Source organism: Olea europaea, chromosome 6 (assembly GCF_002742605.1).
Source record: "Olea europaea var. sylvestris chromosome 6, O_europaea_v1, whole genome shotgun sequence".
Taxonomy (NCBI): Eukaryota; Viridiplantae; Streptophyta; class Magnoliopsida; order Lamiales; family Oleaceae; genus Olea; species Olea europaea.
Genome location: NC_036242.1, coordinates 27,234,744 through 27,249,980, shown reverse-complemented (window position 1 = coordinate 27,249,980; position 15,237 = coordinate 27,234,744). Strand labels below are relative to the sequence as shown.

Sequence of the window (15,237 nt, the reverse complement as noted above, 5' to 3'; positions counted from 1 at the left end):
GGAATAATAAAATAACGATCAAAAAATTAATTTTTTGGGGGGAAAATCACTCCTAAACATGCTACAATTTGAGTTGTGCGGGCTGTACAAGCCACACACAAGAAGGGAAGGGTGATTTTTTTTAAAAATAATCACCCACCTCCACCCAGGTCTCCATTAATGCTGGTCTGTGTAAATCCGTTTCTAAAAAAATCACTTTTTTTCATATTTTCTCATAACTTTTTCATACTTTTTAACTACACAATTTTCAAAATATCACTTTTCGAAAATCAACTTGACACAAGGGTTAAATTTAGCTTTCAACAAGTAAAATAAAATATTTAGAGGAGAATGAAAATATATATAAATGAAAAAGGAAAAGTTATAGCAGAAACATTACTCTAAAGGATGCATATATTATGAAATGAGGGGTGTCTAAATACACATAACATTAACCCTACTTATGAGTTGCCATGTTCCCTTTCACACATAAGGAGGACATGTCAATGGCCAAAACTTCAGTCCTAACCTAAACTGTCTTTACAATTGTCATGTCTGCTTTTCTATTTTGTGCCCAGAACTCCAGGAATTTGGATTGAGAGGAATTTTGAGACTTCAATGTTGTTTGAAACAATAATGTTATTATTACGGTTATGGACGGATCTCCAAGATCCTCCCCTCAATCTCATGATTCCAATCAATCCCCTAAATATAGAATATAAGATTACATTGTATAGGTTGCATTGAACAGAAATATTCTTGCCTTATTTTCTGTTGTAAATGAAACCATAGCCACTAGCAATACATGGTGGTTTATCAAATACTTCGGGAATCCGATTGGTATACGGACACTAGTGCAACGTCACACATGACTAATGATGTCTCCCAGCTGCACAAGTATGACAAGTATACTGGTAAGGATCGCGTTGTTGTTGGTAATGGTGCCTCTCTTCCCATCTCTCATATCAGTTCTGCCTTTCCTATCCCTTCTCTTACTTTAAAAGATATCCTACTTGTGCTTGGCTTAACCAAAAATCTTATATCCATCAGCAAACTTACCACTGATTTTCGTTTCTCTATCACATTCACTAATGATCGCTTTTTTAAACAGAATCAGGTCACAAGAAAGGTGGTGGCAACCGGGCAACATGAAAATGGTCTCTATGTGCTCAAGCACGACCATGACTCTTTACTTTCTGTACTTTCCAATAATTGTCCTCGAGCTTCTTTTGATGTTTGGCACGCTCGCTTAGGCCATGTATCTCATTCTATTATTTCTCTATTGAATAAAAATCACCAATTATGTGTGACTTCCTTGCTCCCAAACCCCACTATTTGCTCTAGCTGTCAACTTGCGAAAAGTCTTGCACTCCCATCTCAACTAAATGAAAAACGAGCTTCTAATATGTTGAATCTAATTCATTGTGATTTATGGGGCCCATCCCTCATTTCTTCTAATATGGGTTACAAATATTATGTAATTTTTGTTGATGATTATTCACGATTCACGTGGTTTTATCCTTTGAAATTAAAATCCGAAATTTTATGGCATTTTTCTTCAATTTCAGAAATTTGTAGAAAATCAATCTTTTGCTAAAATCAAAGCTTTTCAAAGTGATGGAGGCATAGAATTTACAAATCACCTTTCAAACTGTGGCATATGTCATCAAATGTCTAGCCCTTATACACCAGCCCAAAAAATCGCGCCGAGTGCAAACACCGTCATTTAACGGTAACTGGTCTTGCAATGCTTTTTCACTCCTATGTTCCTCTTAAATCTTGGGTTGATGTTTTTAGCACAGTTGCTTTCATCATCAATCGGTTGCCGACACCTACTCTTGATGGCATGTCTCCTTTGAGATGCTGTATGGTAAGCCTCCCATATACTCTAATTTTCATTCCTTTGGCTGCCTTGTATTTTCGTACTTACGTGATTATACATCTCACAAGTTAGCTCGTCGTAGTTGTCCTTGTGTTTTTCTTGGTTATAGTATGTCTCATAATGGCTATCGTTGTCTTGATCGCTCCACTAATCATGTTTTTATCTCTAGGCACGCAGTTTTTGATGAACTCAATTATCCCTTTCAGGGAACTCCCTGCCCTACGTCCATGCCTAACTCTCTTGTTAGTGCATTTCTTGAGCCCAATGCTATCCCAGAGGCCTCATCACCTACTCAACCCGATTCCATACCAACTCCTTGTAATTCTTGTTCTACTGATGCATCTACTAGTCTTGTGCCTATGTCTATTTTGCAAGATGCAAGTGATAACCCTACTAGTCACACAGTGCAGAGTCCTTCTCATGACTCCGAGCTATTGCCTGCCAGTCCAACTCTTGTCACTAAAGTATGCTCGAGCTAGCCTCCTCCACTTGGCACCCATCCAATGTAAACTCGTGCAGAATCTGGCATTTTCAAGCCTATCCACCGCTCTCATGTGTGCATGGTCCCTAACTCCGGCCTACTTGAATCTCTTCTCACCATGCACGAACCTAAAGGCTTCAAGTCCACTGCTAAACATTCTGGATGGATTGCAGCCATGGATAGAGAAATTCAGGCCCTTCGCAAAAATCATACATGGGACTTGGTACCTAAATTGCCTAACGCAAATGTTGTGGGCTCTAAATGGGTTTTCCGCATCAAATAGCTTTCAGATGGCACTGTTGATCGACATAAGGCCCGCTTGGTTGCAAAGGGCTACACATAACAACCAGGTCTTGACTTCACTAATACCTTCAGTCCTGTTGTCAAAGCTTCCACTGTTCGAGTTGTTTTATCCTTGGCCGTCTCTCATAATTGGCCTCTTCGACAGCTTGATGTTAAAAATACATTTCTTAATGGTTTCCTACAGGAAGAAGTCTATATGGATCAGCCGCCTGGTTATGTTGACTCTAAACATCCCACATATGTTTGCCGCCTTCGTCGACTCTTTATGGTTTTAAAAAAACGCCAAGAGCTTGGTTTCATGCTTCAGCTCTTTTCTCTTGGCCATTGGCTTCGTTTGCAGTCAAGCATATTCCTCCTTATTTGTTCTTTCCAAGGGTGCTGACTTAATTTACCAATTGCTCTATGTTGATGACATTGTCGTAATTGGCAACAACTCGACACTCCTTGATGGCTTTATTCGTCGGCTGAATATTGAATTTTTCACCAAAGATCTTGGTTCTCTGAATTACTTTCTGGGATTGAAAGCCCATCGCACATCTTTTGGTCTCTTCCTTATCCAGGCCAAGTATGCTCATGATATCTTACAGCTTGCTAAATTTGGTTGACTCCAAACCGGTTTGTACTCCCATAGTGGTCGCTCAACGTCTTTCCACCACAGGCCCTGACTTTGATGATCCGCACCTCTATCGATCACTTGTGGGAGCTCTCCAATATCTCACCATCACTCGGCCAGACATCACTCATGCCGTTAGTACCGTTAGTTAGTTCATGCACAAGCCCTCTATCTCTCACTTTCTGGCAGTAAAATGGATAATGTGATGTATCAAGGGAACTCTTCGGTTTGGTTTATCCTTCACCTCGTCTTCGTCTCAAGAACTCCTTGCTTATTCCGATCCCGATTGGACGGGTTGCCCTGACACGCGTAGCTCGATTTCTGGTTATGCAATCTATTTTGGTGACAACCTAGTGTCTTGGAGCTCTAAGAAGCAGCCCGACAGTTTTACGTTCTAGCTGTGAATCTGAATATAGGGCTTTAGCACTCACGGCCTCCGAGGTTAAATGGCTCCAACATCTTCTTCGTGATCTTCGTGTCTCTCATTCATCTCCTCCGGCCATACTTTGTGATAATCAAAGCTCGATCTTCCTTGTTGTTAGTTCGGTCTCTCACAAATGCTCTAAGCACATTGATTTGGATTATCATTTTGTATGGGAACTAGTGGCCTCTGGCAACCTCAAGATAAAATATGTCCCCACTCAGTTACAACTTGCAGACATTTTCACCAAAAGTCTCGACAGACCTACCTTCCTCTTCCTACACTCCAAGCTATGCGTCCATGATTCTGATACGCTAGGCTTGCGGGGGTACTGCAGTTATGGACGTATCTCCCAGATCCTCCTCTCAATCTCATGATTCCAATCAATTCCCTAAATATAGAAAATAAGATTACATTGCATAGGCTGCCTTGTACAGAAATATTCTTGCCTTATTTTCTGTTGTAAAATTCTTATATAATGAAACCATGGCCAGTAGCAATACATGGTGGTTTATCAAATATTTTCAGTTATTCATCATTATTGTAGGGTTCAAAAAAAGTCTATCTAGATGCTTGGCATACCATTTTGTTTGGCGTGTGACATTGTCTTATTACGTTATAAAGTCCAAACCAACAGAATTTTCAATCGATAAAACTTAAAAAAATAAAATAAATAAGTTTCAAAAAATAAAAAATAAAAAAATCTACCCTAACCCAAAATTAGCCCCAGCAAAATAGCTCTCTGTTCACGAACAAAGCATTATTGATTTAGGATATTTAAGATTTTGAGATCTATGTTATTATTAGAAAACTTAAAAAAAAAAGGTACGAAATTCGTACAAATTTTTAAGGTATGCATTTTATTTATTTATTAGTCTAAATTAATTTAAATAATATTTAAAAAAAAGATTATTATGCGTAGGCACGTAAACCATGATTAATAGATATCATGATAAGTAACAATGAAACGAAAATTTAAAAAAGATCCTAATGCCAACTACGGCAGCAATTAGCCCTATTTGATTTAGTTGAAAATATGGTTTTCAATAAATTTTAATAAAATGTGATGAAATGTCTGATTAGAAATTAACAAAAGTTGTGAATTTCATAAAATGTGTGATTCAAAACAAAGTGAAAAAATGAGTTTTAAAAAATTAGGGCTAAACAAGAGCTAAAATGCCATAGACTCCTTGACACACTCATCACCATATATATATATATATATTTCCTTTGGCACGACCCTAAAATTCTTCTAAGAGGGTTTATAAGCCCTATTAATAGTCAATCTATGTCTAAAACTTCACTGAAGAAGGACGAAAGATCATAGTCATCATTTGGTCTGTGCTATCCAACATCAACATCGCCTATATGATCTTTATTTACAGTGCATTAGCTTCTAAACATACTCCGTAGGTAAAAAATCCCATACTACAACATTTTCTTAAATATGACTCGTGTGCAACGCGCCATGACTAAGTTCTCGCTCCAACTTTGTACGTCACACAAATTTGTTACTGAATTGAATCACAAAACTTTAAACATTTGTGTTAACATTCCCCAACATGGACATAATAACTACTCATAAGCATTCGTCGACGGAAATATGTAAACAAACCAACTGTGTGTACAGTGCCAGAACACACACATGGTGGGGTGGGTGGGGGTGTTTTTTGGCAATTTTTTATTCACGGTGAGTCCCACACATGAGAGTAATCTGGCCAAATTCTGTGGAAAAATTTATGCACAAATGCCTTAAGTGATATGTAAATTGGACGAACATCACAATAACTTCTCAAAAAAAAAAAAAGAAAAAGAAAAAGAAAAAATAATAAAGAAAAAAGGGACAAAACTGTGTTAAAATTAGGTATTAATTCCTAGACTAAAGTGTGACATTTAATAAACTTTACGGACTAATGGTGTTATTTACCTGTATTTTCCATGGAAAAGTCTATAATACCCCCCGATCCCCACCCACCTACCTCTCTCAAATGAGACCAAGATTTCTCGCAAATACTGCCATGGGAAAAATTCCAAAGAAGATTTGTTCACATGCAGGGAAAACAAATAATTTTCTGACCAGAAGAACAATAAACAAACAAAAGGTCTACAATAAGACAAGCAAATAACATTCTTATATATACACACATGAAGAAACAGTCACAGCCTATAACACCATGCTCTTAAAGCAAACTTAAAGTCAACTAGTTTTTTTGGCACTCAAGGGAAGAGATTCTATAGCTAGTGGTGTGATCAAGAAATCTCGTGCTCGCATCTTTGTCCCGTTCCCAGCTCCAAAACATCATAATATTAACGAAATCCTGACTAATGGATAGATGAATATGAATTTCAGCTAATCGGATGAAACAGATATTCTTTCCAATGCCTCAAAGACACGCCTCATTGTAGGTCTTCGTTCGGGACTGCTCTGCGTGCATGTCATTGCAATCTTTAGAACAGTGACCATTTCCTCTTCTTTCTCGGCATCCTGAGCCAAGTGTGGATCTAGCACATCGGAAAGTAGCTGCTTCTCTTCGATGCAGAGCTGCAGCCAATGAACGAGATCAATTTCCGAGTTCCTGACTTGAACTATTGGTGATCTTCCAGTAATCATTTCCAGTAAGATCATTCCATACGAGTAGACGTCCCACTTTTGGGATGGCTTCACTACTTTCAGTACCTCTGGAGCTTGATAGTTGTATCCAAAAGAAGCAGCAGAGGCAACTGTCGCAACTTCTGAAGGTGTACTGCTTTGTTCTCTGTGTTGTGGTTTATCGGAGAACATACGACTGGATTGCAGGGTCGGGGACCCACCAGATATATTAGCGAGACGCCCAAGTCCAAAATCAGAGATTTTGGGCTCCATATCATGTCCAAGCAGTATATTAGAAGGCTTCAGATCTCCATGTACATACTTTTTGGGACTATACTCGTGCAGATAAAGCAAGCCTTTTGCAACTCCTTTCATTATGTTCGCTCGCATAGACCAAGGAAGTGGCGTAGAACTTACCAATCCAGGATTTCCTGAGGACATTACAGCAAACAAGACAATCGAGTAAAATAAGACATAAGTAAACTAATATGCAACCAAATTGACTACATTAAACAAGTTTCTTAAGCTGTAAAACTCACCATGAATTGCAGTAGCAAGGTTCCCATTTGGTATGAAATCGTATATCAACAGTTTCTCGTCCACTGACCAATAATAGGCTTTAAGGGTCACAATATTGGGATGTCTCAGCTTTCCAATTGCTTCACCTTCTGTCTGGAATTCTTTAAACCTCTGTGAACCTCCTTCACCCAATCTTCTCACAGCCAAGGTGAGCCCATCCTCGAGCACAACTTTGTACACAATTCCAATGCCACTCTTTCTGAGCACAAAAGCCAACGCCTTAAGAAGTTCATCAAGATCAAAGGCCACCTTTGCATCCAGCGGCACTAGATCATACTGTTCTACAGTTTCTAATAAAGTCGCTGATTCATCTTTCCTAAAACATGAACATTCCTTCCTCCCCTTGCTTCCCTTCTGGTCAAAACCATACCCGTTTCCATGTTTTCTCTTGCCATAAGAGCAAACTCTCGAGTAACAGTATGAGAAAAGGAAACCAATAACGCAAATTCCAATCATGTCACTCAAAACAATGGCAATCACAGCAGCTTTACTCAGCCCTCGTCTGCCATTAACTTTTCCTACATTATCTCCACCTTGTGGAGGGTTATTACTAGGCAAGAAAGGAAATGAAGAAGGAGAACTAGCCTCACTATCAGAAGAACAAAGATTTTTCAATGGTGGGCCACAGAGTCTCGGGTTTCCAATAAAGGCTGTTGGTCCTCGATTTACTAGAGCACCATTTTGCGGAATTGGACCACTTAATTTGTTAAAGGTCAGATCGATATAAACTTTCTCAGGAAGGTTACCAAGACTAGATGGAATCGAACCATTGAACATATTGTGAGACAAATCAACAGTCCCTCGTAAATTGGACAAATTTCCCAAGTCACTAGGAATGGAACTACCAAAATTATTGTAAGAAAGATCGAGCTTTTCCAACAAAGCCAAGTTTTTCCCAAACCCATTAGGCAAAGAACAACTAAAATTATTTTGATTGAGATCAAGAGTCCTCAACCTTTTACACTGAATCAATGATGTTGGCAAAGACCCGTTAAAGAAATTCACAGATAAATCCAAATTTTGAAGGTAATTAAGGTTCCCAATCTCAAATGGAAGAGACCCAGAAAGAGAATTTCCATAAAGCACCAAACTTTGCATCCCAAGAGCCTTGAAAAGCCCAGAAGGCAAGGTTCCAGAAAACTTATTATTTCTTAAATTCACATGTCTAAGCTCAGACAGAGATCCAAGAGAAGAAGTAAGAAACCCAGTGAGTTTCTTATTTGGAATGCGAACAGAAATAACTCTTTGTTATTTGCACGTAATGCCATTCCAAGAACAAGGGGTTTCATCAGTATAGTTCCAGTTATTTAGTGACCCTTCAGGGTCTTCTTTGATTGATTGCTTGAATGCTAAAAGGGCAAAACCTTCATCATTCAAAGAACTCACAAGAACATTACTACAACTACATAGGATTAAAATGAGCAAATTAGCAAATTCTAACATTTCCAAGAAAATTACAATACCCAGGAACTAACCGTTGGAATTATTGCAAGAAAAAGAACAAGATGAGTTCTTTATACCTCTTAACTTTGCACCAGAATCCCAAGTGGATGCAAAGAAAGCTTATAGATGGAATGGTGCTTCAGAGACTGGGAGAGTGTGAATGCTTTGACAATATGGCCTGAGCGATAGAGGAGGAGAAGAGGTGGGTTTGGGAAAAGCATAGTTATTTTCAGCACAGCAAAAAGAGGACATCGGCAGAATATATTAGTTTTCTACCAATCACAGAGGGAATAAAAACGAAAAAGAAGCTTGTAAGTTGTTACCATAGTGAAAAATACTGTACTTTATGTTAAAAATGCACGATCGATCCTTAATATATTGTTCAAATAGTAAATAGATCTCTAATCTTCAAATATGAACAAGTTTTTCCTAACTTTAAATTATAGTCGTATAATCAATTTCCATCAACCAAAGCTATGTCTTAGTTTCTAACTTTAATTGATGTCTAGTAAAGTGAGTATGTTCCTATGATGATTGCATGATGATTTAAGAGATATTTGAACAATTTCCATTAGAGATAGCAACAGAACATGCTCGGATTTTTCATTAACATTTTCGTTCTGTCTAAAATTTTGGAGAGACAGGCAGACAACAATTATAAAAAAAAAAAAAATCTCTTCTAACACCTTGTTTAATTAACTATTTAATTTAATTTTTAATTTTATATACACAAGTTAATTTGAAAAATATAAAAACATATTAAAATAAATAGATTCAGGATGGGACTATGTTCCGCATCCTCATCACCATCTCTTTTAGTATTCGGGATGGAATTTCATGCCTTATTCTAGGTGGGGCAATGCGGGCGGAAAGAGGGAAGGGAATTGCCATCCCTAACTTTTATCCTTTAAAGATGAATTGTGCAACTACAATAAGAGGTTAAGAATCAATTTGCTCTATCTTAAAATTTTGAAAATAATTACTCAAACAATAACTCAGGGACCTGTGGTGCAATTTCACCAGTAGGTTATCAATGGGAACTAAAATCGTGTTTTTTTCTTTCGAAGAAAACACAATATTGTATGCACGTGAAGGGGGATTTCAACGATATAAGTCTCATCTTTCATCGTAAAACTTTTTAATAAAATGGACTTCTCCAAAAGTTGAGGCGTGACAGCTTGCATTAGATTAACTTAATGGGTTTTTTTCTTGATTTAATCAGAAGCGTGTTCTTTTGTATCCTTGATTGGAATCACAAAGTAAAATTGAAGGCCAAGATTATAAGCCAAATTAAAAGTGAGTACACTTGACAGTCTTGATTGTCTTCAAAATGTTGAGCCATTATAGATACAATATAGAGAAATTTACAATCAATGCTGGTATCAAGCAAATACCAAAGTTATTTATTTATTTATTTTTTATGAATAGACTTCTTGAATGCTATAATTAGAACACAAGTACATGAAAATATCAGTAAGAACTTCACGACAACAATTTTTTAATTTATCGACTCGAAAGGTTGTGATTTGAGAGATTAAGTAGTATTGTTGATAAGAGGGGGACGTAGTGCTCATCCCTCACTCCTTTATTAATTCAATATAATAGGAGAAAGTGTGGTAAAATTTCATTTTGAGATAAACTCTCTACATATCTTTTGTGCACCCCTTTATCCACCAAGCGGTCAACCATTTGGGTATTAGTCACATTAAGAATCTCGTTTTGACCCCTAAGTAAAGATTGACATTTGCTTAACTTGATCAATTTTTGTGAAATTTCTTGATTTCAATAGCGAGAAATGCTTAATATTATTGTTTGTTGTATCGCATATTCTAACTTATTAGTAGTAAAAGAAAATATAAATTAAATAAACTTTTAATGGGTTGGAAAAATGTATCTTGCCATAAAACGAATTTTCTTCATTTTTACCGCGAATTATTAACTCATTTAGACGAGAAGCATATTATCGCGAGAAAAAAGGACAACTTTGGTATTTAATGACACGTGAACTTGGAAAATAACCGTTTGATAAAGAAGGTGTAGGAATTGGTTCAAATAATTGACCAAAAATTGGAAAATGAAAAGGTGTGTAAAAGTGGAAAATGAAAAGGTGTGTAAAAGTGGAAAATGAAAAGGTGTGACTACGTGTCAACTTCGACCAAATATTTGGACTTGATTCGATGGTCAAATTACAAAAGTAAATAGACCAACTTATTCTACTCGTCGAGTAGATCGTCGTGGTATATTTGGAATCTCGGAATCAAATCCAGATGAGTGAGAAATTACGGATCAAATTTGGAAGAAATGAAGTGTTGCAACTTTTCGAAATGATGAAGGTTTTGGTCAATTGTTGCAACTTTTTGAAAGGATGCATGTTTTGGTCCACACTATTTCATTTGCACCCTTTCTACATCTATAAATAGAATCCTATGGACATAGTTGGTTACACCAATTGCATTGAGCATTCATTCTCCTCTTACAATTCTCTCTTTTCTAATTCGATAGCATTTTCATGCATTTCCTTGGTAGAGAGAGAATTTTGTTCGAGTTCGCTGGTCGAAGTCATTTGGAGTGCTCCTATGGCTTGACGTAGTCATTGTATATTGAGAGATGAATGTCAAAAAATCGTTAGCACCGATGCGGGACAAATTAATCTTAAGGACCAAGTGTCAAACACTTGTCTCGACTAAAAATTCATCACCTGCGTCTTTCTTCCTATAGTTTTTTGATTTCTTTGGATTATATTTTGATTTCGGGAAATAATTAACATTTGTTATTTTGATTTCGGGAAATGATTAACATTTGTTTACATGTTTATGTTGCAAGGTTCTATCAAAAGAATAATTTGCTTTCGTTCAAGATTCGAAAGGGATGAATCCATATCCATGCATTCAGATTCAGTAACTTTTATGTTTTGCTTCTCAAATCCTATTTAAGTAAGTCGAAATTACGTTTCGATTTCACGCAAATAATCGGTATGCTTTTGTGAATATAATATGCACGTAATCGGTGTAAATTTTCCCAACAATCTTAAGATGAATTTTGTGTTCGTTGTGAATGGTATATTCTGTTTCGAATCTGCCAACTATACTACTCACTAAATGGAACAAATTGGGTTCTATTCAAAAACTGCAATTTGAAATTTTGTTATATTTGTATCATAAAATGGAAATAAAATTTGAACCGGTGCGTGCATGAAAACCCAATATTATGTGAATATATGAATGGAGACGTTTGAACATAACTGTAATTATAGAGTTTTCTTCATCTTTGCATACGCATTTTTCCTTAAGCATATGCAGATTTCTGCATGCATCTGGTAATATGTTTCATGAAAATATTCAAAAAGACAGATGGCATGTGTACTATAAATATTTGGAAAGACAAATAGCATGTGTGACTATAATTAAATGCATATGTTGCTATAATTTGAACCAATGGATTTTCGCTTGACATTCTGCCATACTTTGAACATTCTAGTTTGTGAAATTTTTCTACTAACCTCGAAAAATATGATGTTTCTGTATAATGTCCATCTTGGGAACTTGTGAGTGACCATTTTCTTCTATGTGAGATTGCAATATCTCTTATGACATGGAAGTAAACATTCCTATAAATGGAATAAACTTATACAATGAATGTATAAATGTTTGGAATATAAGTTGTTATTCCTTCACATTGGTCATGATGAATTGGTTATTGTTAAAAACAACTCGAGTCCAATAATGAACGGATGGAAATAAGGAAATTATTTCTAACATATAAAGATGCCAATTATTTGATGAAAGTATATGAACTTTCATGACGATTCCTTTGATTGAAATATGATAATGGTATGGTAAATTAGTTGGTTAAAATTCAATATCTTATTGAAATTATACTAACTTTGACTATGATGATAGCCTCAATTAGTATCATAAAATTAAGTGAGATGATTTAAGTGGATATCATTATTTAGTAATGAGAATTAAGCCACTTAATTACTTGAAATCGTAAAAAATTTTGCATGGAAAGATGTGTTTTTTCATATGGAGAATCATGACTTTTGGTATGATTAATTTTCAATGGGTGTGTCTCTTTATAGAGATTAATTCAAGAGGTGTGTCCTCTTGTAGGATTGTTTCTTTTGAAAACATAATTTTTCAACCGATGATTGAGATAAAACTATCATGTGAAATGTCACAAATGTGATAAGTTGCATATGTTTGAAAAAGTTGCAATGTTTAGCCCTCTTTATTGTTGAATTGACTTCAATCGTGAGACCAATTAAAATTGGTTTATGCTTGGAAAGCATTGCTGGACTATATGATGGCATTGATTTAATTTAGATGATCAAAATTAATTAGATTGAAGTACGTTATATGCAAGTTGATGACTACTACTTTGAAAGTACATAACTTTCACGAAGCACTCGACACGAATATTATCTAAGAGATAAATGAATAGAACTATAAAAGTGTTGATGAACTCTAAGTTCAAGTATAACCCAAGAATGTGGGGGTTTAAATTTAATGCTTGTGAACTTGAAATGAAAAGTTTAAAATTTGTGGATGCAACGTTACTAGATTGCATATGTATTCCTAATTGAGGAATTGTGGGGGTAACTCAGTTTAACAGTTACATTTGCTTTTATCTTATAATTATAGAAAGATATCTATGAAGGTGAAAAGATAGAAAACTCTTATACTAATTATAAGGACGATATATACTAAGTTTAAAGTGGATTAACTGGGTAGAAGTCGATTATAGCGTTTGTTTAGACTTGCAAGAACAATTGGAATATTTGAAGAATATTCATATAGTTTAAATGCATGGTAATGTTTCAATGATGTTATTGAATATCCATGATTCTGAAATCCACTTATAAACATGGTTGACTAGTGTAATAATTAGATAGAAATCCTCTAATAGTGTTGTTTGGAAATTGATAAAGCTTTAGATAAAGCTAATGAGGCATGTAGCTTCATGAGAGGATTTCTTGTTGGCGATAATTTGTATCTATCAAATGAATCGATCATTGGCTAGCTATATTTGATAAGATACTAAGTCACATGTAATGGTAGATCTAGACGTATAAATCATAGACATAATACCATTAAGCAATTGATCTCAATGGTGTAAACTCGTGGTACCTTTAAAGAGATTTACTAAGAGAGATCAAGAATACTGCATATCGAAGGGAATGAGGTAAAGCCTACTACGTTAGAGTCCCTATAATGGTAACCCTACATTGTTAACTGGAGATCCCAAGATCTTAGTTTAAATGGACAACTAAGTTATCAAAATTCCATGAAGCACTAAGGAAAATAGTTTCCTAACTCATTCCTATGATATTAAAGTGCTTTTTACAGAGTTGTAAGAGGTTAAGATAATCTTTTAATGATTCCTATATCTTGATTAAGTCAAGTGGAGTAGGGCAGAATACTCTTAATAGGAGGTTACCTATGTAAGTGTGAAGTGGGGCCGCTTCAATGAAGAATTATTCAAGGCTTGAATTCTCTAAACACTTGCAAAACCAAAAAGGGTTCATGGTCAAAATGAACCAAATGAGAACCATGAACAGTTTAGAAAAGACATCTGTGTGAGTATCATTATCTCGGCTTATACTAAAGGCTGAATGGTTCAAGACATCACGTTCACCAATTAATCAAGTAAGTCCGATGGTATTTCACTAAAGGAGGTTCAATACCAGAAACTACCTTCCCTGATGCAGTGTTTTTTCGCACCCTCTCTATATTGTATCATATCATCGCATTTGCATATGCGTACCCAATTTCCATTCATGTGGGGGATTGTAGGGATTGGTTCAAATAATTAACCAAAAATTGAAAAATGAAAAGATGTGTAAAAGTGAAAAATGAAAAGGTGTGACTATGTGTCAACTTCGATCAAATATTCGAATTTGATCCGATGGTCAAATTACAAAAGTAAATATACCAACTTATTCTACTTGTCGAGTAGATCGTCGTGGTATATTTGGAATCTCGAAATCAATTCCGGTTGAATGAGAAATTACGGATCAAATTTGGAAGAAATGAAGTGTTGCAACTTTTCAAAAGGATGTAGGTTTTGGCCAAGTGTTGCAACTTTTTGAAAGGATGCATGTTTTGGTCCACGCTACTTCATTTGCACCCTTTCTACATCTATAAATAGAATCCTATGAACATGATTTTGGGTACACCAATTGTATCGAGCATTCATTCTCATCTTGCAATTCTCTTCTTTCTAGTTCCATAGCATTTTCATGCATTTCCTTGGTAGAGAGGGAATTTCGTTCGAGTTCGCTGGTCGAAGTCATTTGGAGTGCTCCTATGGATTGACGTGGTCATTGTATCTTAGGATATGATTGTCGAAAAACCATTAGCACCGATGTGAGGGAAATTCATCTTAAGGACCAAGTGTCAAACACTTGTCTCGACCAAAAATTCATCACTTGCATCTTTCTTCCTATAGTTTTCTAATTTCTTTTGATTATATTTTGATTTTGGGAAATAATTAACATTTGTTTACATGATTATGTTGCAAGATTCGATCAAAAGAATAATTTGCTTTCGTTCAAGAATCGAAAGGGATAAATCCATATCCATGCATTCAGATTCAGTAACTTTTATGTTTTGCTTCTCAAATCCTATTTCGGTAAGTCGAAATTACGTTTCGATTTCACGCAAATAACCGATATGCTTTTGTAAATATAATATGCACGTAATCGGTGTAAATTTCCCCAACAGAAGGGTCTTGGTGGGACTGTTCTGGAAAAGCAATGGTAAAATTAGGGCCTAAAGCCCTGAACAAGTAGTGGCCAACAAAAGAGAAAAATTTGCTCAAGTATCCATTCCATTTTTTCATTTTCTTTTTTAACAAACCATAAATTTCTATTCAGGAAGATCACCATGAAAAATCTGTTTTTTTTTTTTTTAAATTGTAGTACTGTTCAAATCTTAACCAACCT

At 35.8% G+C, this 15,237-nt stretch overlaps 1 pseudogene; it reads right to left on the bottom strand.

Moving 5' to 3' along the window:
- Window positions 1-5,944: 5,944 nt before the first annotated feature.
- Window positions 5,945-8,543, bottom strand: LOC111395339 (annotated as a pseudogene).
- Between the last annotated feature and the right edge of the window lie 6,694 nt (window positions 8,544-15,237).